Here is a 6154-nt window from a genome sequence, read left to right as displayed (position 1 = left end):
TAAAGGTAATAATAATAATAAACACAAGTAAAATTGAAATTAAAATAATAAGTAGAAAAAATACCTCTAAGAACAATGATAATTTTATTTCTTTATTGATTTCTTCTACCTGCATAGTTTTTCTTCTATTTATTTTTTTTTAATTTGCTTTTTTGTTTTGTTTTGTTCTTTATCTTTCATGTTGGAGAGTTTTTTACATAGATGATGATATCGGTGTTTGTATTAGTTAAATATTGTCACAATATCATTCAAAAGATACGGAATTAAATATCAAAAATAATTAGGTATTATACCGGGGACTACGCAACTGTGGGTAGGTTTGGGCTGGGCAAGAAATATTTTAGTTATAAACCTTGTAGAAATAAATTGCTCTAAAGTGTGTTCATATCCATCTTTGATGAAAATAAAATGAGATAAAATGAGTTAACATATAAAAAACAATAAAAACAGCTGAAAACATCATTTAAAAAGGGCAGAAAAAGTAAATGAAAAAGGGGAAGTTAAATACAAATACAAGAAACTACTGAAGAAGAAATAAATTTCATTCTGTAATTTATATCTTTAGAATTGATATTGAGGAGAAAATAGAAACAATGATTTTCTTCTAAAAGTCAAAGAGTATTAAATGATAAAAAAATGATAAAGAAATCAATCTTTGAAAGACACATGACAAGAGGATAGAAAAAATACAATATGAAAGTTTCAAGAGATGTCTAATTGATATTTTGGATTAATTATTAACTGTGAATAGAAGATGTAATAATGATAAATATAAATATAATTTTCTTGAATTGATGATCTTTGTGAGCATTCTGATAGTATCACAGGCTAAAAGATCATATCAAAGAAAGTTAGGTTACCCCAAGAAAAATGCTAGCAATTTTTATGAAACCTTAAAATAAAAGTTATAAAATTCTGAGCCACAATATAGGCTACCTACAAAAGAAACAACATAGAATCACTGACTACAATAATCACAATAAGACAAAAGAGACTGGTATCTACTGACCTTTAAGGGGAAAATAATGAAACACCTTTTGGGAGATTTAAGGAAAATGTCGGTAAGTTAAAACCTTCTTTCATTTTTAAGTTAGGAAACAGTGAGGATGTCAGGGACAGGGTTATTGCTGACTTGACCCAGAAATTTCAACTGTGTGAGGCACAGTTGGAAGAATGCACGAAAGGCAGACATGAGGATGAAACCAGCAGGCACCAACTTTATTGTGCAGAGTGCACTTCTGTTGGGAAGCGCAGTTCTGTTGGATGGGGCAAGTAGTCTTGCATACGCTTCTCCTGCTCCCCTTTCTTGTGCTCCCCTTCTGCTCTCCCCTTCTGCTTTCCCCTTCTTTTTCCTTCTCTTCTCCAAGAGACCACATGGCTACTCACAATGCAGAGTACTAAAGTGGCATTCACCCACATATGTATGATATAATACTGAATTATGTTTACTTATTTTCTAAGTCTAGGATCCTGTTCCTAGCCATGGGCCTGGATTACAGTCAGATCTTGGACCAGCCAGACCTTGGGCCAGTCAGGCCTCGGATCAGCCAGGCCTTGGATAACAGCCAGACCTTGGTCCAGTCAGGCCTGGAGCCCACAGGGGAGATAGACATCTTCTTCAGACAAACATATCAAAATATTAGCTTTACTATTCTAATAACCTTGGGTAGGGGGACATTACTTAGATATGTAAGAACAATGAGTTTTTTTTAAAGTGAACTTAAGAATTGTACTCAGCCTCATTCAGGGCTGCACAGTTGCAAGCCTTTCTCAGTGGGTGCCCAACTCTACATTTTGTAAAGGAGGGACACACAAGAATGCATGCTATGGACAGCAGAACTCAGTCCGCAGAGAAAACTAAAGGAATCTGGCTGAGCTAAGGAAGATTTATCTTAACCCAAACATTAATCAGAGACATCATCCACCAGCAGTGATGAAATACCAGTGAGGAAGTGAAGATAGGACAAGAATATTATATTGATGGGTATATTTCCACATGTAAACATAAAGGAATTAGAAAAAAAAAAAATTCCTCACCTGTCTTCCCAACACTCATACTCCTCTAGCCAAGTTGCCTCTCTGTGTGACACAGAACAGCCATCCACAGTCATTTATTTACATACAGTACTATAAACCTGTGGTTAAGAACTTGGGTTTTCAAGCCTTATAATTGATGTCTGAAACCTAACTCTCCCATCTTTCGTCTCTGTGACTTTGGCAATCTACTTATCTGAGCTTCCTTATATTACTATCTACCTCAAAGATTTAATGTGCAGATTAAGATTGTGACTCTAAGAGTGTTATGCATTAACTCAATTAAAAGTTAATTATTATCAACAATAAGGGCTCAAAAAAGTCAAAACTTTTTAAAAGTGTTTAAAGATATATATATTTTTTCAATTTCAGATATAAAATTTAAAAAAGAACTCACTAAAGAGGAACACAGCTTCCAATAGGGGCTGAAAAATAAAACTATTTAAAAGGGTTTTTTAAAATAAGTTGTTTTTTAAAACAAAAAAAATAACAAGGTTTAAAAAAAAGAAGAAAAAAACGAAAACCAAATGGAAAAAAAACCCCGAAGAGAAAATATAAAATAAAAACTTAGGGTGTAGGCAAAATTAGAAAAGTACGCTTTCTGGACAAATCTCTTTTTTGATATTTTGGACAGCATTAAATTGAATTTGCAGAATATCAAAAGACATAAAATAGTCAAAATATGTATTCTCTCCCCACTGCTAATTAATCATAAGACTAATTTTTATTCAGGTGTTTCCCAGGCAGCTTTTAGCGCTTAGCTTGAAATTGGGCTTTTGCAACCATAGAAACAGCAATTTGGCCATGGAAGAGCTTATTCTGCAAGAGAAAAGGACAAAAAACAGCTAGCCAACCAACCAACCAACCAACCAACCAACCAACCAACCATTCAATCAACCAAACAAACAAAAACAAGAAAGAGCTTTTCCCATGATTTACAGCTCTACTTATATGAGCAAGAAGGGCCAGAGGAGAAGGGTGAGCCTCATTTATTGTTTTTCCTGAAGAGTAAAACTCAAGATCCATGCACACATCCAATGAAACATTTCCCTTACTTGACACTATGATGACACTACGGTGGGACACTATAATTTAAGCTTGATTCTAAAATTTTATGAAATTGTATCATCTAGCAAGGCAGCTAGCAAGCATTAGTCTCAAACAAAAGATAGTAGCCTTTGCAAAAGTAAACCTTTGAAAAAATACTTTAGTCATTGCCTTAATTTTCCTTTTTTACTAAATATGGACAAAATTTTATTGGAGTGAGCTCGGAGACTTTGTCATTTCTTAGTGATGAACATCAAAAATCTGTTCTCATTTGCTTCACATGCAATGGGGGAAATTATCTCATGCCAATGGCATATATAAATATATGAACTTTTATTATGCAATTAATATTAGTCTAAGTTCATTCATTACTAATTACCAACGACCTTACTTTTAGACAGACAGGTCAAAATAAGTAGATAATAATCCTTTACCTTTTCTCTAGAAAAATTTATCGAGGTATAAGGAATCCACCTTGGATGGGACCTGAGACACCCTCCCCTCTGACCTCTTCTCTTCAATCTTGGGATAGTTGCTTCAGCTTTGAAACCAAATGCCTTTCCTGCAGGGTCTGTTCTTCTTGCACACTCAGCTTCTTGTTCAAAGCTCCATGTATTCAGTTTCTTCTTCTTCTTTTTCTTATTTTTCTTCCCCATCCTTGGTGCCTGGGAATTAGAAAAACAGACAACCATGGAGAGTATTTAACATTATATTTATGGCCCTTCCAGTCCAGAATTATGGAAAGACCTCTGAATGACACATGAGCATCTTTAATTTTTGTACAGAAACAACTCTCAGAGCCTAAAAAGACTGGAACAGAATAAGATTATATAAACTTTATTTATTCATTTTGTATATTACTTAATAAAGTCATGTATTTTCCTTCGCAGCATTTTGCACATTTTCTCCTAAATTTAGTCTTTGGCATTTTATGCATATATTTTGTCAGGAATGGATGTATAATGGTTTTATAAAAAATATTTAATTTTGTACATTATGTTTGGCAGTTTCTTTTATTAATTATAAGAATAAAAATGAAATAATTACTAGTATTATTGAATACTCATTCTTTTCCAGACAAACTATTCTAAGAGCTTCTCTTATATTTTCTCATTTTAATACTATTTTCATATAATAAAGTAATAATAGCTATTTTTATTTGTGCTTATTATGAATTAGAAATTCTGATCAGTATGTAAGATATATATTAATATTATATTAATTTTACAGAAGAAGAAACTAAAGTTCAACAAGGTTAAATAACTTACTAGGATGCTATAGCTATTTACTAAGTGTTGGATCTAGGATTTTAAGTGAAGTTTGTTGATCCCAAAGTCCCTTTAATAGCACTTTCCTTATTAGTAATTTTCTAAGATTTTAAATATTGTTTCATTTACAATGATTTTAAAGTAATTTTAAAAATAAGCATGGCCCCAGTCATATTTGTTTTTGAATTTGATAGGGATGCCAGACATCACAATTAAGTTTATTTCAAAATAATTAATTTTTCACTTAATGCCTTCTTTTCACTGAAAATCATCTTATTAATATTAAAGCATTATCTAGAGTTAGTTTTTGTAACTTCAGACTCCCTCCTAGAATTTCCATCTATAAAGCCCTTGAGTTTCCTGCCCTTGGAGCAAACAGAGTTTGATGTGGTTGTGGGAGTTCAGATTCTTGCCAAAATGATTGTCAATCTCATTGTATATACATTAAGACCAGAAAGCAGGTGCAAGACAGTTCCTGACCAAGAACAAGAGATTCAAAATGAGTATCTTCCTTCTACACCACAATTCTCATCTACAGGATGCTGCTCCAGCCCACTGTTCACATGCAACACACACACTCCCCAGTTTGAGGTGCTCCTGGAACTACCTATCTGCCCCACTCTATGGCCATTTTGTTTTCTAGTCATGAAGTTCCATTCTCTGGATCTATCAAAAGAAAGATAGGAGCTGCTGGTTGGTGAAGTTTATAAACGGCCTTTTTAACTAGACCTAATAGAAGATGGTCTGTGTTGTCAAAAACCTGTGCATCTTTACCAAGAGCATCAGGTGGATGTCTTGGCTCTTGTGATGATTTTAGTGATTGACTCCTATGATGAAGTAGAACCCTATTAAAGCGCTGCTAAATTTTAAGGGCATATTGAATTATGTTAGACAACAGTTCTCATATTTAATGACTTATCAGACCAAATAAAAAAATAAGTTAGCATGCAGAATTCAATAAAAGAAGGTATAACATATAAGAAGTAATGATGATCAGTGGCAAAAAAGGGATGTTAAGTATAAATAATTGTTGATTATTTAATACATTTATGAAAAATTATTTGAAAAACAGATATTATAATAAGAAAAACTATATCTGGGGATAAATCCTAGGAAATGGATAGGGTTTATGGGTAGGAGGAAATTTTATGTTATGGTATTTGCATAGCTTATCAAGATTTTAGTGCTTGATTATATAGTTTATTAAATATTAATATGTCTCATTCTAATCTCAGCTGGGAAATTCATAGGAATTAAGCTGCCTGATTATTCTACCTAAGATTTCCAGTAATTTTCTGAATAAAAGTAATAATAGTGGGGACTTTTGTCATGTTTCTAGTCTTATTGGAAACACTTTCAATATTTCGCCATTGCGTTTGATATTAGTTGTGTGTCTGTCATAAATGGCCTTTATTATAATGATGTACATCCCTTCTATACCCAATTCATTGAGGTTTTTACTTTTTTATCATGAAAGAATGTTGTATTTTGCCTAGTGCATTTTCTTTATCTGTTGAGATAATTACATAGTGTTAATCTTTTATTCTACTATTATGGTTTATCACATTAATTGATTTGTGAATGTTGAACCCTTCTTGCATCCCAGAGATAAGTCCTGTCATGTAATACTTCTGCTGAGAAATTTTTGATAGCCTTTGTAGGTTACACCTTAATTTTGTCTCTTGATGCTTTTAGAATTCTCTTTTTGTCTCCATTTTTGACAATTTCATTATAATGTATCTTGGAAAAGAAGATTGTTCTGAATTAAAATAATGAAACAATTCATTAAGTTCATAAGCTTGGCT

At 32.7% G+C, this 6154-nt stretch overlaps 1 pseudogene; it reads right to left on the bottom strand.

The window, feature by feature from the left end:
- Positions 1 to 3737, bottom strand: part of LOC105290771 — a 16558-nt pseudogene extending 12821 nt beyond the window's left edge.
- Positions 3738 to 6154: the final 2417 nt, after the last annotated feature.

The sequence above is a fragment of the Pteropus vampyrus genome, unplaced genomic scaffold (assembly GCF_000151845.1).
Source record: "Pteropus vampyrus isolate Shadow unplaced genomic scaffold, Pvam_2.0 Scaffold37, whole genome shotgun sequence".
Taxonomy (NCBI): domain Eukaryota; kingdom Metazoa; phylum Chordata; class Mammalia; order Chiroptera; family Pteropodidae; genus Pteropus; species Pteropus vampyrus.
The sequence above is the reverse complement of the archived record's forward strand: the minus strand, read 5'-3'. Positions and strand labels throughout refer to the sequence as shown.